The sequence below is a fragment of the Gavialis gangeticus genome, unplaced genomic scaffold (assembly GCF_001723915.1).
Source record: "Gavialis gangeticus isolate Ggan-Ray unplaced genomic scaffold, GavGan_comp1, whole genome shotgun sequence".
Taxonomy (NCBI): domain Eukaryota; kingdom Metazoa; phylum Chordata; order Crocodylia; family Gavialidae; genus Gavialis; species Gavialis gangeticus.
Window position 1 is genome coordinate 4,019,488 of NW_017729002.1, and position 14,172 is coordinate 4,033,659.

The 14,172-nt window shown below is 51.4% G+C and overlaps 1 long non-coding RNA gene across 1 annotated transcript in view; it reads left to right on the forward strand.

Annotated features, from left to right (window-relative positions):
- Positions 1-5,512: 5,512 nt before the first annotated feature.
- LOC109290727 overlaps positions 5,513-14,172 on the forward strand; it is a 22,567-nt gene continuing 13,907 nt past the window's right edge. The window contains exon 1 of the long non-coding RNA XR_002095664.1: positions 5,513-5,853. This is a non-coding gene — a long non-coding RNA (uncharacterized LOC109290727). The remainder of the gene's footprint in view (positions 5,854-14,172) is intronic.

Below are 14,172 nucleotides of genomic sequence, written 5' to 3' on the forward strand. Positions count from 1 at the left end.
GGAATTAAAGTGTGCCTCAGATGTATCCAGATGATAAAAGAATCAGATTGCTTGGAGGGATTTCAGTGACGATGGTGATGTCTGCTGTTGAAATGGTTCCTCTGAGCTGTGTTAAAGGTTCCTCTGACAGTGGTTTGCTCTCCCAACAGCTTCATTAGCCATGGTTCTTCTCTGACAAGGAGTGGGATAGGGTCTTGCAGGCCAGCTCCCAGCTGCTTGTTGCCTATCGGGAGACAGTCTTGTTGCAGAGTAAGTATGGTCTAACTCTGTCTTGCCTTGATTTCCTCATGGCAGCCTCACCCCGAGATGCAGAAAGCCTCCCTAGGAGACAGGGTTCCACACGGATGCATTCCTGTTTTCACCTTCTCAGGTTCATAAACTTGAATATCACTCTGGCCAGACCCAGGCACATGTCATTCATTTCTTTCTCTTTTTTTCTCAATTGCTTTTGAGCAATTTGGGTCCCTGCTGGGGCTGCTGGCACCCTACACCTGCACCTCTCTGGCCACATCCCACCCGTGGGCCTCTGAGTGCATTGCCTGCCCTCTCCACCTACAAGGTGAGGGCACCCTGAGTAGGTGCAAGTGACTCTACCCCTTTTCTCCCTCTGGTAATGCCTAATCCTCTCTGTCCATTCGCTGCTAGTCTAGTGACACCTCAAAAGCACTTCAAATGGGCCACAACTGGTCCTTGGAAGATATCCTCCTAGGAGAGAAGAGTTGCATGGTGTGAAGGGCCTGGCCGTCTTTTGGGAAGTGTGAAAAGAAGCCCCCCAAGCAAGAATGGGGAGAAGCTTGTAGCAGTTCTGATCCCACTGCACCTCTGACCCCACTGAAGTCACTCAGACCTCAGCCATCACCCTTGGACCATGACATTGCACATGGCTCCTCCATGGAGCCAAGGTTCTGTTTCAGAGATCATTACAGCACTTTTTCCTCCTTATTTTCATTCCAGACCAGTCCATGACCATGGATACAGTGGAGGAGGAGCTGAATGGTCTTCATGAGGAGCTCAAAGCTTCCAGCCCTGAGGCTGTGCTTATAGCATCCTCCCACATGGCTAAGATCAGTGGCTCAAGAAGCTGGTGTGGAGATGCTAGGAACTGGGTGTCCTTCATTGTCCATTCCTTTGTTCACACATGGTTTATCTCTTTCTTTGGAGTGCATGGGGGAGGCATCTGGGACACTTATTGTTCATCCACTGTCTGCTGTTTACCCATGTCCATGGTAGAAAGAATAAGTCAGAGCAAGATTAGAAGGTTTTGTAGACAGTTCTGTCCCTGCACAGAAGAACAAACCTTTGTCAGTACAGCATCCAAGTGAGAGCCTCAGCCAGGACTTGATCTCTTTGTGTGCCTGTTTTAACTTATCCTGGGGTGCAGCTTGGCTGTGTTCATGTGTTGTCAAATGATGTTCTCTCCATTGAAGATTGGTGGAACGTTCAAGCACAGGATTCACCTCTTGAACATGCACCAAGTCGCTATAGGGCAGAAGATTATTCACAGCACAACTCTTTAATATCGCTCTTGAATTCTGAGGTTCAGTGCATTTTCCCTTCTTTCCATTTGTCTCCAGGTCATTGGTAAATACTTTCCATCCAACCAGGCCCTCAACTTTGTGGGGAGCATAATGGATGGCATGCTGTCTACCAGCCCCGCATGTGCCACAGCAACAGGACATTGGTTCATTACAATCCTTAGGGAGCATGGAGATGCCCTTCTGGATGAGATAAAATTGAAGCTGAGGAGGCTTTCTGCATTTGCTTTATGCTTTTCAAGCACTGCTTTCATGTGGAGTGAACAGGACTGTTGATCCCTGGACACAAAGCAAGTTCCATTTCCCTTACTAGCCAGAGATGGGGAAGAGCAGATCAGCTGCATCTAAGAGAAAGAGCACAGGAAGGCAAGATAGGGATTCAGTGACCTAGGTTATTGATAAGAGCTTTCAGGCTTGGAAGGTTTGGAAACAGAATCTGGGGCAAATACAGCAGGAGAGGGCAACAAGGAGTTCAAGGCACCTGGCTGTGGATGGGCTGGAACACCATGCTTAGGCATGAGGAATGGATGCATGCTTCCCTCAGTGCCACACCATGCATGGGGTCCATGGCAAGGCAAGGAGCTAGAGGTCGTTAGGTGTCCTCAGGCATTTCCCAGCCTTGGTAGAGCCTATGTGAAATGCACTTTGCATCCTGCTCTTTTCCACGGGGTTGGGTCAGGGCACAGGAAAGAATGGGTGCCAGAAATACTGTAGGCTCTCCCCTCTCCCTGTTTTGGATGGGACTGGCTATGGGCAGATAGACCTACTGCCCCGCAGGCCTGACCGTGTGCAGAATGGGGAGGTGTAGTTAGAAATGAGGAGTGTGAACTCCAGTGTGCAGTTCCAGCACAGATGGTCTCACCTGAAAAAATTACAGTTACACTCATCTTGCTCGTGGTCCCAGGGATTCTCACAGCGGTTCCGAAGTTGGTGGTTCTTGTTGGTCCTGAGCTGCGCATCCACATAGGCAAAAGGCCAAAACTAGCTTCTTAAAATCACCCCCAGATATTGATATTTGCTAGGGTGTTTGTGCGAGCATGCAGTTTAATATCAGGCAGAAATAGGTCCTGGGTGGCGCATGCAATTAGATTGTAGGTATGTGCACATGGGTGGGGGAATGGCTGAGGGTGTGTGGGCTGGTTGGTGTCTGTGCATATTTTGTGGTGTCCACTTTCACCCCCAGTAGGGGCATAGGGACATGCTCACTTAGGATCAGCTGGAGGCAACAGTGTCTGGACATTGAGGGACTTTAACTTCCCAGACATCTGCTGGGAGAAGCAGGCAGCCAGGTCTGCCCGTTCACATATGTCTTTAACCTCCTTACAGGACCTTCACCTATCGCAGGGGGTATGCGTCCCCACCAGGGGTAATGCCTTGCTAGACTTGGTACTGGCCACGGGGTGACTTGATGGGAGATATGCAGGTGCAAGGTAACCTAGGGGATAGTGACCACCTATTGATAGAGTTCACTATCTGGCAAAAGGTGGGGAAGATAACTAGTAGGGCAGAAGTGCTGGATTTCAGGAAGGCCAACTTTGGTAAACTCGGGAAATTAGTTAGGGAGGGACTGACTGGTAATAGCCTTGCAGAGATGGGGGTCCAGGAACCGTGGGTGTTTCTCAAGGGACTAATCCTGCAGGCGCAAAAAAAGACTATCCCAGTCCACATAAAGCGGGGGTAAAAAAGCAAAGAAACCCTCTTGGCTGAGCAGGGAAATCTGGGAGAGCCTGGTGAGGGGAAAAAAGTGGCCTATAGGCTGTGGAAGCAGGGAGCAGTCACCAAGGAGGAGTTCACCTGCTTGGCTTGAGCCTGCAGGGAAGCGGTGAGGAAAGCCAAAGCGGAGACAGAGCTTAAGCTGGTGACAAAAGCCAAGGATAACAAAAAGTCACTTTTTAAGTACATAGGCAGCAAAAAGAAAGTGCAGGATTACTTAGGACCCCTTCAAGATGAACAAGGACAACTGGTAACAGATAGGATGGCTAAAGCAGAGATTCTAAATGAATTCTTTGCATCTGTATTCCTGGATGCGAATACGAATACGCATCCCATTAGGACTTTAGACAAGCCCAGGATAGATACCAATCCACCAGTGGTTTATGCAGACCTAGTAAGGGGGCATCTGGAGGGGCTGAATGTGTTTAAGTCAACAGGCCCTGATGATATTCACCCTAGGGTACTTAGGGAATTAGCTGGAGTCATAGCGGACCTGCTGGCACAACTGTTTGAGCACTCATGGTGCTCAGGACAAGTCCCAGAGGATTGGAAAAGGGCCAATGTTGTCCCTATTTTCAAGAAGGGGAGGAAGGAGGAAGCAGGTAACTACAGGCTGGTTAGCCTCACCCCTATTCTTGGCAAGACCTTTGAGAAAATAGTTAAAGATCATATTTGCAGGGGACCAGTGGGTAAAGTAATGCTAAGAGGCAATCAGCATGGGTTCATAGCAGGCCGATCCTGCCTGACGAACCTAGTTTCATTTTACGACTGAGTCACAAAATACTTGGATGAGGGAACAGATGTAGATGTTGTTTACCTAGACTTTAAAAAGGCCTTTGACACAGTGTCACACCCAATTCTTATAAATAAACTAAAAAAGCTGTAATGTAGATTATTACACAGTCCTGTGGGTGGAAAATTGGCTTATGGGATGCACCTTGAGTGTGGTGGTAGATGGGTCGGTTTCTACCTGGAGAAATGTAGGCAGTGGAGTCCCCCAAGGCCCTGTCCTGGGACTGGTACTATTCAATATTTTCATTAGTGGCTTGGATGAGGGAGTACTAAGCACCCTGTCCAAGTTTGCTGATGACACAAAACTATGGGGGAAGGTGAACACACTAGAGGGCAGGGAGCAAATCCAAGTAGATTTGGACAGGCTGGGGAGGTGGGCAGAACAGAATAGGATGACGTTTAACAAGGATATGTGTCGTGTTGCATCTGGGGAGGAAGAATCGTCAGCATTCCTATAGTCTGGGAGGGACCATTCTAAGCAGCACAACTGTAGAAAGGGACCTCAGAGTCATAATCAACTCCAAAATGAACATGAGTCACCAATGTGATGAGGTAATAAGTAAAGCTAACCGCACTCTTCCTTGCATAAGTAGGTGCATCACTAACAGGTCTAGGGAGGTGATACTTCTCCTCTATGCAGCATTGGTCAGACCGCAGCTGGAGTACTGCGTCCAGTTTTGGTTGCCGCTCTTCAGAAGGGATGTGGATAACCTGGAAAGGGTTCAGAGGAGGGCCACCCATCTGGGTAAAGGCCTACAGAAAAAACCCTATGTGGACCGATTTGGGAGACCTGAACCTCTTTAGCCCCCACAAGAGGAGGCTTAGAGGTGATCTTGTGGCTGCCTACAAACTCACTGGGGGGGGTCAGCAGGAATTGGGGAATACGATGTTTATCAGGGCGGCAGTCAGGGTAACTAGAAACAATGGACACAAATTAAAAGAGAGCAAATTCAGGCTGGACATCAGGAAAAAGTTCTTTACAGTGAGGGTCACCAAAATATGGAGTAGGCTTCCAAGGGAGGTGGTGTTGTCCCCTTCCTTGGAAATATTCAAAAGGAGATTGGACAGACACCTGTCTGGGGTCATCTGACCCCAGTGCTCTTTGCTGCCCAGGGCAGGGGGTTGGACTCAATGATCTAATAGATCCCTTCCAACCCTAATAACTATGAAACTATGAATTGGCCCCTTAAAGCAAGAAATTTCTAAGATGGCAGCAAATTGCCAAACTATGGGAGGGATTGGTTTGGATTGTGCTGGCTGAAATGAGAAAGAGGCCCTTGTTCTTGTTATCTGCCCTCCAGGTTCCGGACATCCTGGGCACCATTTTTATCCAGGTGCCAGCAATCCAGGAAAGGTCTATGAGAGGCTTCCTGATGGAAGGTGTTTCCATTCTTGCTGGCTTCTGTCTAGCGGTAGTGACCAGCAGCCTCCTTAGAAAGCCTCTGCCAATGGATAGGCCCTTACCACTCCCTACCTCTTATGCCTGGTGGCACACACAGATCCCATAGCCTGGCAAAGCCCATGGAGTTTCAAGTCAGCTGCAGATCCTTTGGGATGACTTGGTAAGAGTCAATGTCCTAGTGTGTTTGCATAGGAAATGCCAGGCTCATGCCTAATGGCATTGGCAGATGACATTACTGTGCCCCAACCCAGTCCTAGACGAGGACAGCCCTTGGCCTTTGCTTCAATGTCCTATTGCTTCATGACATCACAGGAGTATCTGCAGCTCATATGTAATTTATGTTAAATTGTGACACCTCTGAGCTCTGGAGGGCCTTAGGTGTAGATGATTTCTTCACACTCCATATACTATGTTTGCTCATGAGCAAGATTCAGTATCCAGCTGGCATAGACAGGAGCTCAGCTGAGGATACCACGGCCCTTGGACAGCCCAGGCCCAGCTCTGTTGGTTCCCCTTTGAGGGCTAGAATCCTGGTTCTCGAGAGCTTGAGGTAGGACGTCAGGCTGTGGGGCAAGTTTTTCTCCCCTGCTCTCCTGTCCCCACTCTTCCATCAGCAGCAGAAAATAGTAGCTTCATGCTACATGACTGACTGACTCCATGAAACTTTGGAACTAGAAACTCCTGTAACCAAGAGGCTCCTGCTTTGCAGCTCTCTGTTCAGGCTGCTGGTGCCCATGAAGTGCAGGGATGTGATTGGGAAGGGATGTGACTGGGAAGGGAGCCAAGTGGTAAGGAAGCTGCTGCTAAAGCTCTTCTGTGCTCTCCTGGATGTGAGGACGAGACCTTTAGACTTGGAGTTATGGATTTCCAGGTGTCTTCCCCAGGCTGACTCTCTTCTTCTCTATATCTTCAGGCAATATGTGCATCTTTGGAGATGCTTACCACCATCCATTCCAGCCCAGTACTGAGGGAGCTACTCCCAGAGATCCTCTGTGCTCTTCTGGAGCAAGTTATCCTCACTGTGGGGCAGGACTTGCCAATGCCCACAGGGAGCATCTGGCAGAGGCATCTGCAGAAGGGGCAGCTGTGAGCAGTGGGCAACCCTTGCAGGTAAGGAGTAGACTATGCCTGCTTTCACAGGTTTGGCCTCACTTCAGGCTAGCTGCCTGTAGGTTCTTGTCCTTGTGCTGAGCTGTCTTGGTCCTGGCAGCTGAAAGAAGTGGGGGGATGTCTGAGAAGGGCAGAGTTTGAAATGTTAACACTGGGAGGGCCTATTTGATCCTCCAACCTGAGCTCCTCTGGGATACTCCAGGCAGTTTCAGCCCAGGGGCTTCACAGTCTCCATTAGTCATGAGCACACGCTGGGCTTCCAGTGCTTGGGCCCTGGGCACATGACTTCTGCATCTTCCCATGCTCTACATGTGGCCTTTGTCCTTGTAGGGAGAGAAAAATGGCTGCCCAATTCTTTCTGTAGTGCATTTGGCTTGGGAGAGCCTCCATGCATCCCGTCTGGCTTCCAGCACTGATTTGTGCAAGGCTCTTCCCTCCCTGTCCTTGTCAGGGGATTGCAAAGTGTGAGAGAGAATGGCAGCATCGGTCTGATCTGAGCTGCCTGCCTTGCGCAGCATGTGTCTGAGTAATGGACCTCCCGAGTGACAGGGAGTTTTGGTTCTGCTCTGGCTGCAGCATCTTGTTACAGTCTGTAAATCTGCGCCTTCTCTCTCCCTAGGCTTTCAGTGGAGTTCCTGGCCTGTGCTATAACTAAGGGCCTTGGGGAGAGAGTGGCTGCAGCCCTCTGTGATGGGAGAAATTGGCCACTCCTTGAGAGCCCCCAGATACACCATGACGGGATGTGCCAGCTAGCCAGGTAAGAGAGGCAGTCTGGATTTATCTGTGCTCTAGGCAGTGGGATGAGTGGTGGAGGGGGAACTTTCTGTGTTGAACCTGCAGGGTTGTGTGGGGCTTGAGATGTGGAGCTTGTGCTCCAAGAGATGAGAGCTGCTGCCTCAGAGGAACTGAGTGTTGGCAGTGCCCAGCCAGTCCCAGAACTAGTGGTTTTCTCTTGCAGGGCTCTGCTCCCATTGGGTATAATAATGCCCGAATTCATAGGGCAGGTCCTGCAGCGGGTCAGTTCCACAACTGAAAAGCTGAGTGTTACTGGTATGGCCTTCATCAGCCAGGTAAGGCCCCATAGAGAATGAACAGTTTGATGAAAAAGTGGCTGCTTGCTGTGCTCTTTCCCTGGGGAGTCCCCTGGTCCCCTTCCTAGGAGGGAGGATCACTGGAGGCAGCTGAGAGGTTTCTCTTCTGTCCTTGCCCCTGCATTGCCACTTCTGCCGTATGTGAAGGAGAGGCAGACAAGGATTTCCTTACTGACCTGCCCCTACTGAGCCCTTGTCTTAGCCAGCAGCTGTGAGTTTGGTTCTAATTAGTGCATCTTTTATATCCATCCAGCATCTCAGGAAGACACTACCCTAAAGCAAGCAATGTCCCAATCTTAGTTTCATAGTTTCTAGAGTTGGAAGGGACCTGAACAGATCATCAAGTCCAACCCCCTGCTCTGGGCAGGAATGAGTGCTGGGATCATAATACCCCAGGCAGATATCTATCCAATCTCCTCTTGAAGACCTCCAAGGTAGGGGAGAGCAACACCTTCCTTGGGAGCCCATTCCAGAGCACGACAGCCCTAACTATGAAGTAATGCCTCCTGATATCAAGCCTGAACCCTACTCTCAATCAATTTGTGGCCATTATTCCTTGTTATCCCAGGTGGTGCCCAGGGAAACAGAGCCTCACCTATTTTCTGCTGGTCCCCCTGGTGACTTTATAGACAGCCACCAGAACCCCTCTCAGTCTTCTCTTGTGGAGGCTGAATAGATTCAGGCTGTTTAGTCTATCTTCATAGGGCCTGGCCTGCTGCCCTCTGACCATGTGAGTGGCTCTCCTCTGGACCCTCTCAATGCTAGCCACATCCCTCTTGAAGTGCAGCGCCCAGAACTGGACGTAGTACTCCAGCTGTGGCCTGACCAGTGCCACACAGAAGGGAAGGATCTATGCTTGTGATGCATCTGTAGATGCACGACAAGGTGCCTTACTGACTGCTTCCTTGCATTGGCAGTTCATGTCCATCCTGGAGTCAACAATGACTCCAAGATCCCTTTCAACCACTGTGTTGTTGAGAAGGGTGTTCCCCAGCCTATAGGTATGTTGCTGGTTCCTCCTTTCTGAGTCTGGCCATCGAGCCAATTTGCCACTCATCTGACAATGTAGGCCTCAATGGCACAGCCACCTACTTTTTTTATGAGCATGGAGAGAGAAACAGTGTCAAAGGCCTTCCTGAAGCCCAGGTAGACAACATCCACCTCAACACCCGCATCCAAGGACTTTCTGACCTGGTCGTAAAAGGAAACAAGGTTAGTCAGGCAAGATCTGCCCACAATGAACCTGTGTTGGTTGCCCCTGAGCATTACCTCCCATGCTGGGTCCCTGCAGATGTGCTCCTTGATAATTTTCTCAGAGGTCTTCCCAAGGACCAAGGTGAGACTAAGTGGCCTATAGTTACCCGGGTCCACCTTTCTCCTCTTCTTGTAAATGGGGACCACGCTGGACCTTTTCCAGTCCTCTGGGACCTGGCCAGAGCACCACGAGTGCTCATACAGCCGTGCCAGGGGCCCTGCTATGACCTCTGCCAATTTCCTCCGTACCCTTGGATGAAGAGCATCCGGACCTGCTGATTTAAACACGTCCAGCCCATCCAGAAGCTCCCTAACTACATCATCCCTGACCCTTGGCATGGTGTTGTCCCCTGAACCTGTCCGTAATCCGTGCGGGGGAGTTGTCCTGGTCCCTGCTCAGAAATATGGAGGCAAAGAACTCGTTGAAGCGATCAGCGTTTTCCTTTGCTGCAATCATCAGATTGCCAAGCCTGTCCTGTAGGAGCCCCACGTTACCTGGTGCCTTCTTCTTACTCCCTATGTATTTGAAAAAGGGATTTTTGTTACCCTTAATTCTGGTCTCCAGCCCTAGTTCTATCTCTGACTTGGCCTTCCTAACCGCCTCCCTGCAATCATGAGCAATGGAGGTGTAATTCTCCTTGGTGATAGCCCCTTGCTTCCACTGATTTGTATGCCACCTTTTTGCCCTCAGGCCCTCCTGGATGTCTTTGCTATAAAGCCCCCTTGGCTCGCACTCCTACCCACTTTGGTCCGTGTTGTGACTGACTCCCTCTGAGCTCGGAGGATCATCTCCTTAAGGAACAACCACCCATCCTGGACTCCCATCTCATTGAAGCTCCAAGTCCTCAATGTCTTTCTTACTAAACTCCTTAGCTCATTGAAGTCATTTGTGCCTACCAGTGCTCAAATCATGTGGGAGGGCATGCATGCACTGGCCAATGTCTTGAATCATCTAGGGACAGATGCAGAGCCCCTGGTTTGGGATGTAGTCACACACATCAGGCCCTTCTTCAACTATGTAAGAGAGCAGCACTCCCCACCCCCATTCCAATGCTCATTTGGGGCCATTTCAGAGATGGGAGATGCACTTGCTGCCCCTTGTTCCAGTCCAAAGTGGAAGATTTTAAGTTCTGTGGAAGAGATGAGTTTTCAGGAGAAAAAGCAAGTGAAGAGGATGTGATAACAGATGGGCCTTGTAGACAAAGGGGGATTCTCAGAAGACTGGGTGAGGCTGCAGGTAGGGTCATGGGATCTGGGGCTGTTCTCTGCCATGTTGATTCTCTTGAGTCAGAAGCAGAGCTGGGCAAAGACAAGCGACCTCAGGGGCTGGGGGATTTGGTTTTTGCTGGGATTCAGAATCAGAGCCCCTAGTGATGGCACGTTCAGGGAACGTGGCTTGCTGCTGCTCCCCAAGCTCTCTTGAGTGCCCTGGCTCCCAGGTAGCCCACCTGGATCAGGAACTGTTAGAGCCCACCTCCCTGGCAGACCATCTGGCAGGCTGGAAACCAAAGGCTCCTGTCAGGAGCTGTGCCAGGCCCATGAGAGAGGTTTGGCTGCGACCACGCTGGGGTTTCTTGGCCACAGGACAATGACAATCTTTGCTCAATGGCTTTCGCCCTCTTTGGTGCCCTGGCAGGCTGCATAAAGAGAAGAAGGCAAGCCTATTATAGGAGCCAGGTGAGGCAGATCTTGGCAACGCTTCTGTTTCACCTGGAAGACCTGAACCTGCAGGTGGCCAAGGTAAGAACCAGTGATACCGATTTCCTCAGCCCCGCCAGGTCTCCTCAGTCCATCCCCAGGGGCACTCTGACCTTCCTGTGTCCTGTGGTGACCATCCCCTTCCCACTGAGGCAGTTTCATCCAGGCACCTCCTTGAGCTCCAGGGCAGGTTGCACATCTGACCCTCCTCTGCATGCAGGAAATATCTCTGCATGGCTTTACTGAGGGGGAGACAGGTGCTGCCCGCAAGTGCCATATGAAAGGCAGGAGAAGTCCTCCCTTTGCTCACAGCCACCCCTTTGTGCTTAGTGCCAGTCACCTACTGGCCAGGTCCTCCTGTTCATGGCCTGGGTGCAGCCCTGGGTCAAGAGGCAACCCTTGGCCTCAGCTCAGCAGTCAGCAGGGAATACAGACCTGGTGTGACTGTGTTTTTCAGGAGTGCAGAACAACATTGGGCCTCTGCTGCCCTTACCTGGGCTTAAGGAGGGTGCAGGCAGCCCTGACCGTCCATTCCAGGGGTCAGAACAGGTGAAACAAGAGCAGCTGCTGAGGGACCTCTGCAGGCACTTGGTGAGTGAGTTTGTGAGTGGCAGGAGGTGACTGAGGGCAGGGCTCATTGTAGGACGGAGGGAGGAAACTGGGGCACAGTGCAAATAAGTGCAAGAATTGGGTCTAGGACCATGAGGCATGGGACAGGCCAAGATTGCTCCTTCTAGTCCCTTGGTGCTCCCATTTCCTCCTGATCAGTACCAGCATGTGGCGTGAAAGCACTTCTCACATGTTCGTGCTTTTCTCCAGGTCAAAGAAAAACTTGCTGTCCTGGAGGGTCTCTGCCAGGCAGCCCAGAGGCACTACATGAGCCTGTGGCCAGAGATCCAGGTGACAGCCATCAGGATGCCTGGTCCCTTTCATCTTCCCTTTCACCCCCAAGAGGAATGGTAAAGCTGTTGCTGAGCAGGATCAGGCTGTTAATCAGCCTGTGCCTCAGGTTCCCCAGAAAGGATTTGGAAAGGATGATGCTCCCAGTGTTGCAAGGCTGGTGTTGAGAAAGATTCAACACCAGCCTTGGGGATGGCTGGGGGTTGCGGCAGACAAGCCCTGTGCTGTGATTCAGTAATCCTGAGTGATGGAGATGTGTCTGGGATGTGGTCACCCAGTACGGCTTATGGTTGCTTAGCACCACTTGATGAGAAGGGGCAAGGGCCTCCTGGGCCACTGAGTGCAGGGACTTGGTCCTGGGAGCAGCCCTGTCAGAGAGATCCCTGCACAGCCTTATTGAGCCCATGTTGAAACTCCTTGGGCTTCTCTTCCCGCTGGGAAGGAAGCTGCATTCCCTTGCATGTCCACCTGCTTCTGGAGTTCCTGTCACACCAGCTTGTCAGGGAAGGCTGGGTCCCTGATTGGCCTGTCCCTGTGCTCAGGGTGCAGAGAGGCTTCTGGTGCCCTTTACACACTCAGTCCAGCCCAGGGAAGGAGGCAGGTTTCTGTGGTTTACCAGAGATGTTGGGAGCAGCCCATGTGTAGACTGCTCTTTTCTTCCTGGCTTCCAGCCCTTTACTTAGAACATGAGACCTAACAGTGAACGTGCTGGCCACAACCCACCTGTGATGGTAAACACAGCACAGGGGAGCCAAAGACCTGCCTCTGGGCTGAGTTCTCCTTGTGCCTTGACCATGGGAAGCTGATCTGTTCTCCCTGTTTTGTGTTTAGGCATCATTATGGAGTATGCTACCCCAGGGAGTGCGGAATGGATAGATATTGCCCACCTGCTGAGCTTTAAGTCAGAAATCTAGCCCCTGCACTTCTCTTCTGGAGCCCAGAAGGAGCTGAGAAGCTGCAGGGACTGACCCCTCTCCTCCTGCTTTGGAGCCCAGTGCATCTTCTCTGCCCTGAGGATAGCCTAAGAGAACCTTGCCCCGAGCAGGCAGCTCACATTCCCCTGGAGCAGCAGGGTGCAGGAGGGAGGAGCTGAATCCATGCATCTCCTGCTTGTCCTGCCCAGGCTCCTCCCCAGCCACAGCTGCCCAGGCTCTGGACTCCCTTGGCTTCCTGGGGTTCCTCAGGTTGGGGAAAGTTGTAGCCGGTGCCACTGCCAATCTTCCCTTGGGCAACCTGTCTGTCAGGTCCCTTCATCAGGTGCAAACCAACATGAACCAGCAGGTCTGAGTGCCCAGTCACATCCCTTGGCAATGATGGCTCTTGGGAAGGTTTCTGTTGAGAAAGGCAGGCAAATCTTGTCAGTGGAAGCTGTTGAGAATCTTAACCTTCCTCCATGGGCAGCAAAGTTGCTCAGTGCCCAGCAGAATCAACATCTCCCCTCAGCTGGAAATGCAGGAAGCTCCCAATGGAGCAGCCACAGCCATGTCTGTGTGGGCGAGTTTCTGTAGCTTGGGATCCAGAGAGACCACAAGTCTGTGGCTGTTCGAAACACTGGTGATGAGATGATGGGAGCAACACTGTATCCATTGTGTACTGCCCACCTGCATGTCATGCCAGAGCCCCGCTCCCCAGGGATGACTTTGCTCTGGCGCTGCCAGCATGTGTAACCAGTGTTCCCCTGAGGTGGAAGTGTCTATTCATTAACATCTCCCCTCTTCTTCCAGCTCTGAGAACTCTGAAAAAGGACACATCTCAGGAGGTCCAAGTTGTGGCCAGTTGGGTCACAGAGGTCATTTCTAAAAGCCATTGGGGCAGGACATTACAAAAGGAAGAAAACCATGGGTGCATCCTGTCCCATGTAATTTTATTACTCTGTTTTGGGTGCCTGAGGCCCCACTCCATGTGAAAGTGAGCTCCTGTGTGTATATGTGTTTGATAATAAACTACGTTCTGCATTCTCCTTGCTGTTGTTGCTTCTCTTCTCCTGAACACAGCAGAGAGAGAGGAGGGTGAAGCCTTGTAGCTTTGGGAGTGTATGTCTACTTGGTTTGGGCTTTATGATCAGGTTTGGGCATCTTGCCATTTGGTGGGGTTGTGTGGGCAGTGAGCTGGGCACTGCTGCTGAGGGCATAGGTGTTACCACATGTTAACTGGGAGGTAAGGCTCTGCCAGGCAGGCTAGGTGCAGATGTTCGGGGAGGTTAGGGGAGGATAGATTGGGTTAAAAATGGCCACCTGATCTAACTGAACTTCTGTACAGTTCCCAGCACAGCCCTGGGGTTTGGAAAGACCAGCCACTGGCCTCACCCGCCAGCCCTGGGGCTGCTCTTTTCCTAGCCTCCACCCCCCAACACCAGGTTATTTTTAACCCCCTAACCCTTCCCCCCATGCCACTGCTTGTGGACCATCCAGCCACCCTAGACTGCCAAACCCTAGACAACAGCAGTAGGGCACAGAGCCCAGCCTGTAGCAGCAGCCTGCCCTCCAGACAAATCTGGGGGGCCTGTGCCCCCCATGCCTCTCCCAAGGTGTGCACAGTGGCAGGAGCCCTCCCCCCTCCCAAATGAGCCTCCTGGGCTCTGAGTATCCCACAGCCTAACCTGAGGCCCCATTCACCCCTGCCCCTGCCCCTGCCAATGTCCATGCTTAGTGAGCTCACACAGTCTTTGAAATGCCTC